Source organism: Anolis sagrei, chromosome 2, assembly GCF_037176765.1.
Source record: "Anolis sagrei isolate rAnoSag1 chromosome 2, rAnoSag1.mat, whole genome shotgun sequence".
In the NCBI taxonomy this organism is placed as follows: domain Eukaryota; kingdom Metazoa; phylum Chordata; class Lepidosauria; order Squamata; family Dactyloidae; genus Anolis; species Anolis sagrei.
In genome coordinates, this window is record NC_090022.1 from 181794198 (window position 1) to 181811960 (window position 17763).

A 17763-nucleotide genomic window follows, 5' to 3' on the forward strand; every position below is an offset into this window, starting at 1 on the left:
CCAACCTGTGATCTGTGGACCACCAGCGATCCACAAGAACTAAAATATGGTCCGTGGCCTCATTGTTACCTACACTATTGCAACAAGAGCAACGGGTCTTGTGAAACCCTCTTACAGTGCCCAGGCTTATTAAATATGGGTTGTTGTAGGTTTTTTCGGGCTATGTGGCCATGGTCTAGAGGCATTCTCTCCTGATGTTTTGCCTGCATCTATGGCAAGCATCCTCAGAGGTAGTGAGGTCTGTTGGAACTAGGAAAAAGGGTTTATATATCTGTGGAATAACCAGGGTGAGACAAAGGACTCTTGTCTGCTGGAGCTAGGTGTGAATGTTTCAACTGACCACCTTGATTAGCATATAATGGCCTGACAGTGCCTAGAGCAAACTTTTGTTGAGAGGTGATTAGATGTCCCTGTTTGTTTCCTCTCTGTTGTTATGCTGTTGTAATTTTAGAGTTTTTTTTAATACTGGTAGCCAGATTTTGTTCATTTTCATGGTTTCCTCCTTTCTGTTGAAATTGTCCACATGCTTGTGTATTTCAGTGGCTTCTCTGTGTAGTCTGACATGGTAGTTGTGAGAGTGGTCCAGCATTTCTGTGTTCTCAAATAAAATGCTGTGTCCAGGTTGGTTCATCAAATTTTTAAATATGGTTTTCTGTGGGCAAGCCGATGGTGACTACTGGATGGCATATGTTCTGTAGCAGAAACTAGAGCTGACGTGGTCTATCCAATGCAATTTTCTGAATCAGCACCCAAATAACCAAACCAAATCTAAAGTTGACCACAAACTATTTCGTAACCCTTTTGGTACTAATGTTAGAGAGTTGTCCCTGGTCAAAGTGGTTCTTGGTCAAAAAAAGATTAGGAACCACTGGTCTCAAGGAATTGTTGGAGCCAAATTTCCATGGATCGGAACTTGGAAACCTTTCCCAGACATTTCCCACTAGGTGTATCTGTTAGTTTGTTTGTTGAATGTCTCTCCTTCTTCCCAACATAGGATTTAAGGGAGCTACCAACAAGGTTAAGACACCTACAACAACCTAATGACATACAATTTTTAAAGCAACTATATTGGCTATAGTATGAAAACATCAATTTAATTCAAAACACTAAATCATTTTTAAAAATAACAACAAAGAGGTGTTTAATGGGACCCAGCCCATTTAAATGAACTCTCCCGTTCCACACAATGAGTTGATCATCAAAAGACTTTTTGAAGAAAGAGTCATTTTAAAAACAAACAAACAAAACAGGTGTGTTTGACATTCACAAAATCACTACCTGGCATTGCCAAAGTTGGAGCCCCTGGTGGCACAATTGGTTAGGAGTGCTGACCAACATGTCAGCAGTTCGAATCCAGGGAGAGCGGGTTGATCTCCCTCTGTCAGCTCCAGCTCCCCATTCGGAGACATGAGAGAAGCCTCCCACAAGGATGGGAAAACATCAAACATCTGGGTGTCTCCTGAGCAACGTCCTTGCAGACGGCCAATTTTCTCACACCAGAAGCAGCTTGCAGTTTCTCAAGTCGATCTGACATGAGAAAAAAAACCCAAAACTGCCAACATTTGTGACATATCAAATAATTGTGCATCTTTGTTGGTGGGCACTTCTCACAGGGCTTTAAAGTCACTGCCTTAAGCGGTCCCGTATACACGGATGGGCACCTGGACTTCATGTAAACACAGATGGGGTTTCCTCATTGTAAATCACTTTGCAGTGAAATGAATAACAGGGAGATTTCTTACACATAGGATACCTCTATGTAATTCTTCTCCCCTTCTTAATCGGATGGAATATTTATGGCAGTGTGCAAACAGTTAAACCATTCAAAGCCCCATTTCTTTATTTCCTGTTAATCACGTTATTGCCGACATTTTTTCCCCCCAAAAGCCAACCAACAAAAAGGTTGAAACATGTTTCTTTCATTTGTTTTAATTCTGAGTTCTGAGCACACTCGCTGGAAACTATGCTTAATAGTTAAACTCAAAACATTTGGATTTCCTTTCCTACGCTGTGATTTCCACCCACCCCCGCCCCTTTCCCAATTAGCTCACTTCATTCTTAGGCCAGATTTTAAGCAACCATTTTTTTCCTTCCAAATATAAAGCTGTGGAAGCCAGACAGCAAAAACAAAAGGGATTTACAATTCAGCAGCATTGGATTCTGCCAGCTCAGCCCCAGCAAGGCATCATATATAGTAGAGTCTCGCTTATCCAACGTAAACAGACCAGCAGAACGTTGGATAAGCAAAAATGTTGTATAATAAGGAAGTGTGCTGGTACGGCTATACCAGGAGCTTCAACTTCATTTTCTTTCTATTGAGTGTTTGCATATATTCCAAGGTTCCATGCACAGCTTAGGCATGTGTACCTCTGGGTCCTTCAACTGTTCGGGGAGATCATTTACGTATAAGCTGAATAACAGTGGTGCTAATATACACCCTTGTCTGACCCCTTTGTATGTTTCTATACTGTTTGTCATGGCTCCTTGCATCCCAAGTCGCACTTTCAGGTAGGTGCTTGTGTAAAGTGCCTTGATTAGTGCCAGCAATCTGGGTTCCATATTGAGATCCGTTAGTTTCTTCCATAATGTCTCTCTATTTACAGTATCAAATGCTGCACTAAGATCTATAAAGGCGGCATACAGTTGTTTCCCTCTGCTGACATATTTTGCAATTGTATGATTTAAAACAAAGCAATTGTCAATAGTTGATCTACTCTGTCTAAAGCCAGCCTGTTCTTCGGCGAGGATATGTTTTTCTTTTTCCCAACATTCAACTCTGTTCAGGAGATATCTGGCATATATCTTGGCCACAATATCAATTAGGCTAATTGGCCTGTAGGAACCAGGGTCTTTTTTGTTCCCTTTTTTGTAAACAGGGACAACTATTGCCATCTTCCATCCAACTGGAACCTGACAGATGTTATTTATGTGTGTAAATAAGCCTGCTAACAGGGGGGCCCACCAGTCTAGATGTGTTTTAAATAGCTCATCTGGTAAGTAATCTTCTCCTGGGGCTTTATTGGTCTTCAGGTTGTTTATAATACCTCTGACTATGTATGACTATGTGTTAATTGTGTTATGTGTTAAATGTTTTGATACGGCCAATAGGCCAATCAATAAAACGTATCTATCTATTCAAGGTTCCATGCATTTTGCAGTAAGGTGGCTTCCCTTGGTTTGCAATTATAGGGCCAATGACCTGTCTATCATTGTTAAGTTTTGGTTCCGCCCCTTTTTCCAGGGCCCTGGGAGGGAAAGGGAACCATTTTTAGTTCAGTCTTATAGTGGAAAGCTTAGCTACAGGACGTGGATCAGCTCCATCTGTAGACAAGCTTCATTTCTCACAGCATCCGGGGGAAACAGCTCCACATTTTTCGTGGAAAAGATCCAAAAGAACTCCAGCTGGAGAATCTACAAAGCCTTAGCTGGTAGGTCTAATCGGGTAATCAGAAGCAATTGGAGCCGGGAGTAGAGCTCACACCAGCAAGCATAGAAAGTAGATTGCCTGGGAGGGGTTAAAAAGGGTTTTCCTCTTAAAGGAAAAGAAACAGTTGAAGAAGCCAGTTACCTGTCCATTTGGGCAAGTTAAGAAGCATTTGTTTGAATTGTTGAAGATCCGAGAAGTGTTTGTTTAAATTATTGAAGATCTAAGCAATAATAAAGGACTTTGTTAAACTTTTCAAGCATCTAAAGACTTTTGTATAGGAAAATCCTTAGAGCCTCTCAGCCAAGGCAACCCGGCTTCCCACTGGGCACAAAGAGCACGTCCTGTTCAATTATTATAGGCCCAGCGCGTGACAGCACATGAGGGATTAAGGAATAGCCTATTAAACGCCAAATTATGTTATGATTTTACAAATTAAGCACCAAAATATCATGTTTTACAACAAATTGACAGAGAAAGCAGTTCAATACATGGTAACATTATGTAGTAATTATTATATTTACAAATTTAGCACCAAAACATCGCAATGTATTGAAACAGCTGTGGATCCGGGAGGGAAGCAGACTGTGTTGGATAATACAAACATTGGATGAATGAAGGTTGGATAAGCGAGACTCTACTGTATTCCTTTCCACCCATTGTAACTTTTTCTATCCCACCTCCACGAGTCAATGGTAAAAACCTTGCTCTGTTACTCTTAGCATCCAACTCACTTCCTTTGTGGTATCTTCAGGAAAGGTATCCAAATTATTCCACATATTAGAAAGACCAATTTTTCCCCTATGACCTCCTAGCTAATCTAAAACAGGGTTGTTGGCGTTTTCTTTCTTTCTTTCTTAGTTGTGATATTCCCTTTCCAATTCGGTCTTTTTTCTCTCTCTTGGTAGAGCTGGTCTACTATAATAATAATTGTTGTTTCCTGTTACTTTAAGAAACTCCAGTACAACACAGGCCTAACTACAATACTGTATATTGAAGATTTCCTTTTGGAATCACATCAGAAAGTGAGTTTGTAGGCAGACTGAGAGACAACAGACAGATGCAACTTTGCGGGGAGTTAAACAAGAATCTGTCTCTCTAAAAAAAAAATCCTTCCTGTTTTTAGCATTGAAGTAATGTGAAATTTCAGTAGAGCATTTAGGTATATGCAATAGGACCTTCACTCTTCACTTCCGAAGGACAAGGGGTCCAGCATTTCTGTGAAACTGACAAAACCAGACACATCAAAAACCTTTTTTTTTTTTCCTTGAGAAAACTTTGAGCACAAATCTATGGGCAACTTCTGGCGAAAGCTTTGGAGGACCTAGAGAATGGGTTGTTGTGAGTTTTCCGGGTTGTATGACCATGTTCCAGAAGCATTCTTTCCTGACATTTCACCCACATCTATGGCAGGCATCCTCAGAGGTTGTGAGGTCTGTTGGAAACTAGGCAAGTGAGGTTTATATATCTGTGGAATGTCCAGGGTGGAAGAAAGAACTCTTGTCTCCTTGAAGCAAGTGTGAATGTTGCAATTGGCCTAGTTTTCCACAGACCTCACAACCTCTAAGGATGCCTGCCATAGGTGGTGGTGGTGGTGGAGAAACGTCAAGAGAGAATGCTTTTGGAACATGGTCATACAGCCCGGAAAACTCACAGCAACCCAGTGATTCCAGCCATGAAAGCCTTCAACAACACCTAGAGATTCCTACAATGAGGAATAGCAGAATATATTGGGGTAAGAGGGTAAATCCCACATTCAGCCTTCCATAGGTACAGCTCTCCTTTTGGTAAAGAAAAATAGTAGGGTGATTAGATGACTTTTGAAACTTAGCTGCATCCAGATTGAAATGTGCTGCATTATTGGTTTGGTTTCTGCATGTGTATTCATGCTTTCAAACATGAATGTTCTGGGGCTGGAGGCAACGTGTCACCTGGAGGGACCTGTATGCAACAGTCCTGCCAAAGATATAATCAGCCACAAAGGAGGAAGTTCAGAATTCCTATACCACAAAGGACTGGGAATTTGCACAGGCAACTGAGCCTGGACTGCTCTATATCGATGCAACTACTATGATAGTTTGATATTTTAGGGATCCGTGTTCTTAATTTTGTTTTTATTTTATCAGGAGCGAACCAAGGGTACAGTTACAATGTATTTGAAAAGCAAACAACAACAAAAACAAAAAGCAAAAACGGCCACAAAGTTTGAAATCTTGGCATCATATTAAATGTCCTTTGACCAGTAGCTGGCCACTTGGAATGCCTCTGGCGTTGCTATAAGAAGGTCCTCCATTGTGCATGTGGCAGGGCTCAGGCTGCATTGCAGTAAGTGGTCTGTGGTTTGCTCTTCTCCACATTCAGATGTCGTGGAGTCCACTTTGTGGCCCTATTTGTTAAAATTGGCTTTGCATCTCCTGGTGCCAGAGGGTAGTTTGTTCAATGTCTTCTGAGTTACCCAGTCTTCTGTGTGCCCAGGAAGGAGTCTCTCATTTGTTATTAGCCATGGATTAAGGTTCTGGGTTTTAGCCTGCTACTTTTGGACTCTTGCTTGCTGAGGTGTTCCTGCAAGTGTCTCTGTAGATCTTAGAAAACTATTTCTTGATTTAAGGCCTTGCCGTGCTGGCGGATATCCAAAGAGGTGATGGGCCGGAGATGTCACTGCCTTAGTCCTTTCACTATTGGCTGTTACTTCCCGGCAGATGTCAGGTGGTGCAATATCAGCTAGACAGTGTAATTTCTCCAGTGGTGTAGAGCGCAGACACCCTGTGATAATGCGGCATATCTCATTGAAAGCTACAGCAGAGTAACGAAGTGCAAGGGTAAATGTCTTCACTGTATCTGGTTGTGATCCCCAGGTTCTTAAATTGAATTTGTTTGTAAGTCAGAAAAGGTACATTTTTGAAGTGTAACTCCAACCAATATATGTGTGTGTGTGCATATATATATATATATATATATATAGAGAGAGAGAGAGAGAGAGAGAGAGAGACGTGTGTGTGTGTGTGTGTGTATAGCTTTGGATAGCATAGGGAAGAGTTAACTCCCCCGTGGAGTCTGTTTTGCTGTCTGTGCCCCTGGTCAGAATATTTCACCACACTTTCTGTCCCGATGATAATAGAATTTTGAAAAATCTGGCTTGTTATGGAAACAAGTATTGGTGATACAGCTTTGGTGGAGACCCCTTTTCCCCATGATAACTTTTCCAGGAGAGAATTTCTCTTCTGAGAAGTAGATTTCTCTCTTCCTGTTTTCTCATCTCCTTCTTAATTAGAAATCATTTGTAAGTCGGAAGTTTGTAACTTCCCGTAGAAAGACTGAACTTGCCCTTAGAAAGACTGAACAAACGTGAATAGAAAAATATAATATTTGCTATTACCCATGGTTTTCGATATCCCCAAGGGGATATTGGAATGTATCCCCCGGGGATACGGGGTCATACTGTACTATAAGTAAATGTAAAGGTTTCCCCTGACATTAAGTCTAGTTGTGTCTGACTCTGGGGGGTGGTGTTCATTTCCATTTCTAAACCGAAGAGCTGGCGTTGTCCACAGACATCTCTGAGGTCATGTGGCCAGCATGACTGAATGGAGCACCGTTACCTTCCTGCAGAAGCAGTACCTATTGATCTACTCACATTTGCATGTTTTCAAACTTATTTTTATTTATCGTATCAAGAGCGAACCAAAACAGTTGTATTGCATTAAAAAACAGACAAACAAACAAACAAAACACAAAATTTGCAGACTTGGTATTCTATTAAATATCCTTTGACCAGTGGATTCCACTTTGTAGCCCCATTTCTTAAGGTTGGCGCTGCATCTCGTGGTGCCAGAGCGCAGCCTGTTCAGTGCCTTCCAAGTCGTGCAGTTTTCTGTGTGCTCAGGACGGAGACTCTCATTTGGTATCAGCCATTGGTTGAGGTTTGAGCCTGCCACTTTTGGACTCTCGCTTGCTGAGGTATTCTGTAGATCTTAGGAAACTATTTATTGATTTAAGTCGTTGACGTGCTGGCTGTTTTCAAACTGCTAGGTTGGCAGAAGCTGGGGCTAACAATAGGAGCAAGTTAGCCCCAGCTTTCGGTCAGCAAGTTCAGCAGCTCAGCACTTTAACCTGCTGTGCCATCAGGGCATCTGTTTTTAAATGCCCCCTAAATCAGAGGTTCTTAGGATTTCTGGGAGTTGAAGGCCAAAATATCTGGAGACCCACAGGTTGAGAACCACTGTCCTAAATCCTTTGTTCACTGTTCAGAAACCACTGCAGCCTGTGGAAAAGTATTGTATCTGTTATAAGGATTGCAAGAAAAAAGTGTATGCAAAGCCCTTTAGATGCTCCAAATGTTTATTAAGGCTATGTTTTTTAATTCACTGTTCCATGTTTCACAAATTGGGTATATTCGTACTCGGTTCACTCCTCGAGCCCACAATCAATATTCCATCTTAAGGAAGAAAAGCAGTTAAGAAGTGTTAACAGAGAAAGCAAACCATTTTCATCTCCTTTATCAACTGGTATGAAACATTCAGCACAGAGGCGAGGCCTTTAATGTCGGCTTGAAGGAAAATTGGCCCAGAGAAGTAATGTCCTTCTGATAGTGGAAATATGTTTAACAAAATATCAAGGCAAAAAAGAGTGCCTGGTGGGGGTGAGAAAAGGGGGGCCGGGAGACTTCTCAGAGGATAAAAGGCAGAGGAAAATGTATAGCTTATCAAGTTCAACCCAGTGACAAAAGTGTGCTGCCTTACTAGGACAGCTCCCAATCCCATCAAAATGCATTTTTCTTTCTCTCACTGAAGTCTCTTTCACTACACTTCCCTTCTCTCGCACTCTCTGTATATGGATAATACTATTTAAATTATGTTTGGTTAAATAGGGACAGATACAAAACACAGATTTTACACCGCTGTTGGCAGTTTGTGAACTATTATGAGTATCATTGCTTGGATTCGTTACAATATAAAGAACAGACATCGGTGACATTGCCAATCTTTTGCCCATTCCCTAGGAAATGAACTCTTCTGAACTCAAGAGTATTTATCTGTGGGTAGATGTCTATAGGATTGCATTATCAATGCGGGGAGGCTTTTGTTGAAGTCAATAGTACTCCATGAAGCAATGATGAATGTGACTAATGTGTCCTAAATATTTCAGCGGGACTAAAGTCATTTGGTCTTAATCCATTCCATGGAGTATAGTAATCCTTAAAGCAATCTGTAACAGGATGTCAGCATTATGTGTGTCCCCCTACCACACATTTTGGTAGATTTTTTAAATGCTAATCAAGGTGGCCAGTTGAAACATTCACACCTAGCTCCAGCAGACAAGTGTTCTTTGTCCCACCCTGGTCTTTCCACAGATATATAAACCCATTTTCCTAGTTCCAACAGACCTCACTACCTCTGAGGATGCTTGCCATAGATGCAGGCGAAACGTCAGGAGAGAATGCCTCTAGAACATGGCCATATAGCCCGAAAAACCTACAACAACCCAGATTTTTTTTTGTCGTGTCAGGAGCGACTTGCGAAACTGCAAGTTGCTTCTGTTGTGAGAGAATTGGCCGTCTGCAAGGACATTGCCCAGGGGACGCCCGGATGTTTTTGATGTTTTTACCATCCTTGTGGGAGGTTTCTCTCATGTCCCCGCATGAGGAGCTGGAGCTGACAGAGGGAGCTCATCCACACTCTCCCCGGATTCGAACCTGAGACCAGTTGGTCTTCAGTCCTGCCGGAACAGGACTGCACCACTGGGCAGGCCCGTAGCCAGGATTTCATTTCCGGGGGGGGGGGGGCTGAATTTTTTTCAGGGGGGGATTCGGGGGGGCTGAGTTTCGGGGGGGGGGCTGAGTCTGAGTGAAAGAGGGTCTACCCTAGCAAACCTTTTGTATCATTACCCCAATCCCCCATGCATATGGGATATATTGAGTATGGTGATCAGATCATGATATGAATAAACATAACAGTTTAAATAATGCACCAGTAAGGCCTTTTCACGAACCACCATGAGAATTTCGGGGGGGGGGGGGGCTGAAGTCCCTCAAGCCCCCCCCCCCCCCCCCCGGCTACATGCCTGCCACCGAGGGCTCTCACACCAGAAGTGACTTGCAGTTTCTCAAGTCGCTCCTGGCACGACCAAAAAAATAAATAAATTGGTAGATAATGAACTGAAACAGAGATAGCAGTTAATTGCCTGAATTTGCAGATGAGTTGAAACTTTCTTGACTGATCAGTTTCTATTATTACCTTCCGTTTTCTCTCCCCCCCCCCCCCCCACGAAATAATCTAAGCAGAAGAGCAACAGAAGCTAAATGAGTGACTAGTTCCTTTCCAGTTATTTGCCCATTCACCCTTAGAAAGCCTGAACAAACTTGAATAGAAAAATGGCAGGAAGGGAAAGGGTTGAGTAGCTCCTGAGTTCCCCAGAAGACTTTTCCATTCAGTCTCCAACCTTACTTTTTACAAAAAAATAAATAAAATAGCAACACAATAAAAAAAAACCCTTAGAATGATAGAATCACAGAATCCTAGAGTTGGAAGAGACCTCATGGGCCATCCAGTCCAACCCCCTGCCAAGAAGCAGGAATATTGCATTCAAATCACCCCTGACAGATGGCTATCCAGCCTCTGTTTAAAAGCCTCCAAAGAAGGAGCCTCCACCACACTCCGGGGCAGAGAGTTCCACTGCTGAACGGCTCTCACAGTCAGGAAGGTCTTCCTCATGTTCAGATGGAATCTCCTCTCTTGTAGTTTGAAGCCACTGATCTGCGTCCTAGTCTCCAGGAAAGCAGAAAACAAGCTTGCTCCCTCCTCCCTGTGGCTTCCTCTCACATATTTATACGTGGCTATCATATCTCCTCTCAGCCTTCTCTTCTTCAGGCTAAACATGCCCAGCTCTTTAAGCTGCTCCTCATAGGGCTTGTTCTCCAGACCCTTGATCATTTTAGTCGCCGTCCTCTGAACACATTCCAAATGTGCAATTTGGAGAGTATTAAAGTGATCAGATTCAAAAGAAAGCATGGCTCCCATACTTTTATAGATATATATATATATGTAAAGGGATAAAGGGATCTTATAACATTTTAGTGACTGACAGGGCCCTTCCACACAGCCCTAAATCCCAGAATATCAAGGCAGAAAATCCCACAATATCTGCTTTGAACTGGGTTATCTGAGTCCACACTCAGATAATGTGGGATTTTCTGCCTCGATATTCTGGGATATAGGGCTGTGTGGAAGGGCCCTTAGATAACCAAGTCGATGCCATAAGCTGTTCTAACTTCATCCAAGGAAGACGGAGGACCTCATAATAAACTATAATAATAATAAACTTTATTTATAACCCCCCACCATCTCCCCAAAGGGGACTCGGGGCGGCTAACATGAGGCCAAGCCCAAAATGATACATCATAATAAACACACAATAACAAAATACATCGTAGCAAAATATGAAATAACAAATAAAATCAATAATATAAAACAGCATAATAAAACCAGACATAGAGGGCGGGCCAAATGTATGAGGTAAAATGTTAACAATGTATTGTCGAAGGCTTTCATGGCAGGAATCACTCAGTTCTTGTGGGTTTTTTCGGGCTATATGGCCATGTTCTAGAGGCATTTCTCCTGACGTTTCGCCTGCATCTGTATACCATGCAGCTGTGGACAAGTCTACATAGGGACCAGCAAACGCAGCGCCCAAACAAGAATCCAGGAACACGAAAGGCACTGCAGACTACTCCAACCAGAGAAATCAGCCATAGCAGAGCACCTGATGAACCAACCTGTGCACAGCATTTTATTTGAGAACACAAAAATGCTGGACCACTCTAACAACCACCATGTCAGACTACACAGAGAAGTCATTGAAATCCACAAACATGTGGACAATTTCAACAGAAAGGAAGAAACCATGAAAATGAACAAAATCTGGCTACCAGTATTAAAAAACTCTAAAATTGCAACAGCAAAAACAGCAGAGAGAAAAACAGGCAGGGACATCTAATCACCCTTCAAGAAGAGTTTGCCCCAGGCACAGTCAGCCCATTGTATGCTAATCAAGGTGGGCAGTTGAAAGATCCACACCTAGCCCAACTTACAAAAGCCCTTTGTCTCACCCTGGTCATTCCACAGATATATAAACCCCTTTTTTTCCCAACTCCAGCAGACCTCACCTCTGAGGATGCCTGCCATAGATGCAGGCGAAACGTCAGGAGAAATGCCTCTAGAACATGGCCATATAGCCCGAAAAAACCCACAAGAACTGAATGTTAACAATGGTTCTCAACCTGTGGGTCCCCAGGTGTTTTGGCCAGAAATCCCAGCCAGTTTACCAGCTGTTAGGATTTCTGGGAGGTGAAGGCCAAAACATCTGGGGACCCACAGATTGAGAACCACTGCCATAGATGCAGGCAAAATATCAGGAGAGAATGCCTCTAGAACATGGTCATATAGCCCGAAAAAACCTACAACAACCCAGTGATTCCGGCCATGAAAGCCTTCAACAATACATTGAAGATCTCTACGGAGAGAAACTGTTCCAAGACACACGAAAATTGGAAAAACTAAGGACCAGGAAAGCACATCTACAGTGTTCCCTGACTTTCCTTCTATGCTGCAGAGACACAGATACCATACCACAATTTCTTGCAGCCAAAACATCTGGGGACCCACTGACTTAAAACCTTGGAAGTTACAAGGTTTTAATGTTATGTCCTTGGTAGTCACAAGTGAAAATTTAATGTGATAATACTTGTTAGAAGCTTCTGTCTGAAAAATTAATTGTTGACACTTTTTGCAACGAGGATGGAAATATGTGGTCTTCTGCTCTTGATGTTGAATTAAAACCAATATTTTTACCATTAGTTGAAAGTGCTGAAAGTTACAGCTCATAACAACATCTCTGGTCTGGATGTTCCTCACCCCTTCCTTCACAAAGTTGTGTGGTGTGTAATTCCTATGAGCATAAGTTGCAAGGAACGTATGTTCTTCACAGCAATGAATATTTATGGACATGATTATCAATATTGCATCATATCATAGAAGGCTCTCTCCCCTTAATCCGTTGGAATGCCTCTCTGCATCATTTTTTAATCCCCCCACCCAAATATTTTGTAGTGTGGTAGCCTGGAAATCTTGAAATTCTCACGAGATTTCAGCTGATGGAATCCATAATGATTGTATGATAACATGGAAATGGGTGGCGACCTATGTTCTCATTATCTAAGCTAGGGACAGTGTCGGGGGGATGCTGAGTGGCAATGGTTTCCCCATGTGATAAGGGGGAGATGTAGGTGATGTGGGACGTTTAAGGACGGTTTCCCCTGCTGCCTGACAGATACTCCCACTGTCTGACAGCTTAAGGACCTCAATGTGATGAGGTCCTCAATTAGTTATTTTGCTGGTTGCTTTTTTGGGGTTTTATAGTTTTTGCTGGTTGCTTTTATTTGGGTTTTATAGTGGTTTTTATTAAACTACTAGTAAATGTATTGTCAAAGGCTTTCATGGCCGGAATCACTGGGTTTTGTAGGTTTTTTCGGGCTATATGGCCGTGTTCTAAAGGCATTTTCTCCTGACGTTTCGCCTGCATCTATGGCAAGCATCCTCAGAGGTTGTGAGGACCACACTACCTCTGAGGATGCTTGCCATAGATGCAGGTGAAACGTCAGGAGAAAATGCCTTTAGAACATGGCCATATAGCCCAAAAAACCTACAAATACTAGTAAATGCTCAGGAGCAGAGACCAATAAAATCTGATAACTGTTCTATCAAGTATATAAGACAATGTCATTATTCATAACAATGAATATGTAGGAGTGATTTGACCAGAGAGCCCCCACTAGCGCAGTGGGTTAAAGTGCTGAGCTGTTGAGCTTGTTGACCGAAAGGTCACAGGTTTGAATCTGGAGAGCGGCGTGAGCTTCTGCTATTAGCCCCAGCTACTGCCAACCAAGCAGTTCGAAAACATGCAAATGTGAGTAGATCAATAGGGGAGGTAACGGCGCTCCATGCAGTCATACCAGCCACATGACCTTGGAGGTGTCTATGGACAACGCCGGATCTTCGGCTTAGAAATGGAGATGAGCACCACACCCCAGAGTTGGACATGACTTCATGTCAGGGGAAAACCTTTACCTTTACCTTTTATAAATGTGTTTGCTAGGTAATTGTGTAAAATCTAAAATAAAGGAGGGAGCAATTGCCACCCACAGCCCATACCTGTACAATGAAGGTTTGTTTTCGTCTTTTCCTTGGCCTGATCAGGAGCCATGTTGACCTGCCTGGGAGCTTTAATTCATTTCATTTTTTTGGCTGGGAGAAAAAGGCTTGTCACGTACTTTCTGCCTTATTATAAAAATCCACATACACATAGGAAGGAACACTACTGCGGGCAGCTTAATGCACCTATGAAGTAATTTACAATTAAAAAAAAAGAAAAGGAAGCGAGAGAAAGAACAACTTCAAAGGTATGAGCTCACATGTGGGCTCCAAGCCTCTCATGTGTTCTATATACACGGCCTTCCTTTCATTTTGATCAAACCTGTTCCATCACTTCAGCTGAAGTAGTTGCAAGCCTTTGATCTTGTTATCAACATGACCACTGGTGAGAACGTTACAACTTGCATTGCATGTGACAGTGTGTATGTGATGTCACTTGCAATGCCTGAAGAGCAGGTTTTGATTCTGGGTGAAATCTCAACTTCTGTGGGAGCCGATAAAACGTCTACTTCCAGGAGGTACTTTCAGGCAGCCGGCTTTCCTGGTGGTAACGAAACGAAGGGAGAAAAAACCCTCCTCCACTCCCACCCTCTGGCTGTTTCAGCCATCATTCACCGCAAGAAGATTAGATGGTTTTTAATGACCCTGGTACGGCCTACCTTGTTGGTTTGCCACCAAGGACGTTTGCAACCAAAGGTGATGATATTCCCAGATGATAACCCAAAATGCGCCAGATCGGGGGTGTCCAAAAGGGACCTCTCCCTCGCCTTGAGCCTTTCAAAACTGGGTGCAAATGTGAAGAAATATTGTGTGCTGAAGCCCTATTGAAGTGGAAAGGAATTGTGGTGTATTGCTTGAGAAATGTGAATAGGATAATGCTTTGTAGAACTTTATAGAATCACTAGCCGTCCCCTGCCACGCGTTTGTGTGTGGGAGGTTTGGCTCAATTCTATCGTTGGTGGGGTTCAGGATGCTCTGTGATTGTAGGTGAACTATGAAACCCAGCAACTACAACTCCCAAATGTCAAGATTTTATTTTCCCCAAACTCCACCAGTGTTCACATTTGGGCATATTGAGTATTCGTGTAGAATTTGGTCCGGATCCATCATTGTTTGAGTCCACAGTGATCTTTGGATGTAGGTGAACTACAACTCCAAAACCAAAGGACACTGCCCACCAAACCCTTCCAGTATTTTGTTGGTCATGGGAGAACTGTGTGCCAAGTTTGGTTCAATTCCATCGTTGTTGGGGTCCAGAATGCTCTCTGATTGTAGGTGAACTATAAATCCCAGCAACTGCAACTCCCAAATGGCAAAATCAATTTTTTTGAGTGAAGGACATATATTGGGTTGTTAGGTGTCTTGTGTCCAAATTTGGTGTCAATTCATCCAGTGGTTTTTGAGTTCTGTTAATCCCACAAACTAACATTACATTTTTATTTATATAGATAGAATCATAGAGTTGGAAGAGACCTCATGGGCCATCCAGTCCAATCCCCTGTCAAGAAGCAGGAATATTGCATTCAAAACACCCCCGACAGATGGCCATCCAGCCTCTGTTTAAAAGCTTCCAAAGAAGGAGCCTCCACCACACTCCGGGGCAGAGAGTTCCACTGCTGAACGGCTCTCACAATCAGGAAGTCATGTTCAGATGGAATCTCCTTTCTTGTAGTTTGAAGTCATTGTTCCGTGTCCTAGTCTCCAGGGAAGCAGAAAACAAGCTTGCTCCCTCCTCCCTGTGACTTCCTCTCACATATTTATACATGGCTATCATATCTCCTCTCAGCCTTCTCTTCTTCAGGCTAAACATGCCCAGCTCCTTAAGCCGCTCCTCATAGGGTTTGTTCTCCAGATACTTGATCATTTTAGTCTCCCTCCTCTGGACACATTCCAGCTTGTCAATCTCTCTCTTCAATTGTGGTGCCCAGAATTTGACACAATATTCCAAGTGTGGTCCAACCAAGGCAGAATAGAGGGGTAGCATTACTTTCCTAGATCTAGACACTATGCTCCTATTAATACAGGCCAAAATCCCATTTAAAGGGGACACGTGATACATTTTGAAGCAGCGAGAAGATGCTGAAATTGTCCCCATTGCACTTGGCCCAAACGTGTTCCTTCTTTCCCAAAGTCAGTCTTGAACTAGACTTCGAACTAGAAAGAAGTTGCATTTGGTGCTGTGTTGTTTGCCCCTTTCTGTTTCATGATATCATCAGAAAGTGCCCCCAAATCTTGGGAGAGGCTGTCCAAAATCAAGTCCCATTTTAGAGAAGAGAGGCATATTAGTCCAGAGTTTGATTCACTGCTTTATGTATCTCACCATGTCAGCAGCTAAGCAAGGAGATAGTCCAGTTGTATGTGTTGTCAAAGGCTTTCATGGCCAGAATCACAGGGTTGTTGTGAGTTTTCGAGGCTGTATGGCCATGATCCAGAAGCATTCTCTCCTGACGTTTCGCCTGCATCTATGGCAGGCATCCTCAACAACAACAAAACTTTATTTATCTACCGCTCTATCCCCCCCCCCCCCCGAGGGGACTCAGAGTGGTTTCCAAGTAACATAATCAATACATACAAAGAAAACAGCATAAACATAAAATTAACAAGACAATATAAGCATTAAAAACCACAATAGCACATATATTTAAAATAATCCTGCCTGTTCAAGGCAGTTTAAAAGGCAGGGCTGGGTTAGTGCGATTTTAGAGGGCCGGGGAAATTAGGTAGAGTTTCCAGGGCCTAATAGAAGAAAGTGAGCTGGTTAATTGGTAGAAAAAGATATGGCCAATTTCAACAGTATCTGGGGCAGAGCTAGAACTAGTCGTTCTCAAAGGTTTGTTTAAACCACCAGGTCTTCAATCTCTTACGAAAAGAGGGGAGGGATGGAGCCTGTCTTATTTCTCCAGGAAGGGCGTTCCAGAAGTAAGGGGCCACCACCGAGAAGGCCCTCTCTCTCATCCCCACCAACCATGCTTGTGACGGTGGTGGGAGCGAAAGGAGGGCCTCCCCGGAAGATCTTAAAGTTTGCGCTGGGTCATAGAGGGAGATGCGATCGCGAAGATAGGCGGGGCCCGAACCGTTTCGGGCTTTATAGGTCATAACCTGCACTTTGAATTTGGCTCAGCAACTTATCGGCAGCCAGTGAAGCTGTTTTAAAAGGGGTGTTGTATGCTCCATATAGTTTGCTCCAGTAAGGAACCTGGCTACCGCCCGTTGTACCAGTTGGAGCTTCCGGGCCATCTTCAAGGACACCCCACGTAGAGCACATTGCAATAGTCCAATTTGGATGCTATAGTCCAATCCTCAGAGGTTGTGAGGTCTGTTGGAACGAGGAAAATAGGGTTTATATATCTGTGGAATGCCCAGGATGGGAAAAAGAACTCTAGTCTGCTAGAGGCAAGTGTGAATGTTGCAGTTGGCCACCTTGATTAGCATTGAATGGCCTTACAGCTTCAAAACCTGTTTGCTTTCTACCTGGGGGAATCCTTTGTTGGGAGGTGTTAGGAGGCTCTAATTGTTTCATGTCAGGAATTCCCCCGTTTTTTGAGTGATCCTCTTTATTTACTGTCCTGATTTTAGCGTTGTTTTTTTTTAAATACTGGTAGCCAAATTTTGTTCATTTTCATGGTTTCTTCATTTCTGTTGAAGTTGTCCACATGCTTGTGGATTTCAGTGGCTTCTCTGTGTGGCCTGACAAGGTGGTTGTTAGAGTGGTCCAGCATTTCTGTGTTCTCAAATAATATGCTGTGTCCAGGCTGGTTCATCAGATGCTCTTCTATGGATGACTTCTCAAGTTGAAGTCTGCAGTGCCTTTCATGTTCCTTGATTCATATTTGGTGGTCCCTATGTAGACTTGTCCACAGCCGCATGGTATACGGTAGACTCCATGGTATAGAGTAGATACAGCATTTATTTTTACAGAAGGCAAGATAGTGAAAAAGAAAGAGACGCTACCTACCCCTGTTCGAGACAAGTGCTTACATGAGCTTGTTCTCATGTAAGCCGCCCTGAGTCGCCGTTGGAGGAGATGGTGGCGGGATATATAAAAAAAATGATTATGATTATGATTATTATTAAGTGTCAATGCTACAATTGGCCACTTTTCTCCCACCCCTGGATATATAAACCCATTTTCCC

The 17763-nt window shown here is 42.9% G+C and overlaps 1 protein-coding gene across 1 annotated transcript in view; it reads left to right on the forward strand.

Annotated features, from left to right (window-relative positions):
* The window catches only part of AXIN2 (axin 2), a 93638-nt gene that overhangs the window by 2298 nt on the left and 73577 nt on the right, over positions 1-17763 (forward strand). The gene's annotated exons all lie outside the window — the stretch shown is intronic.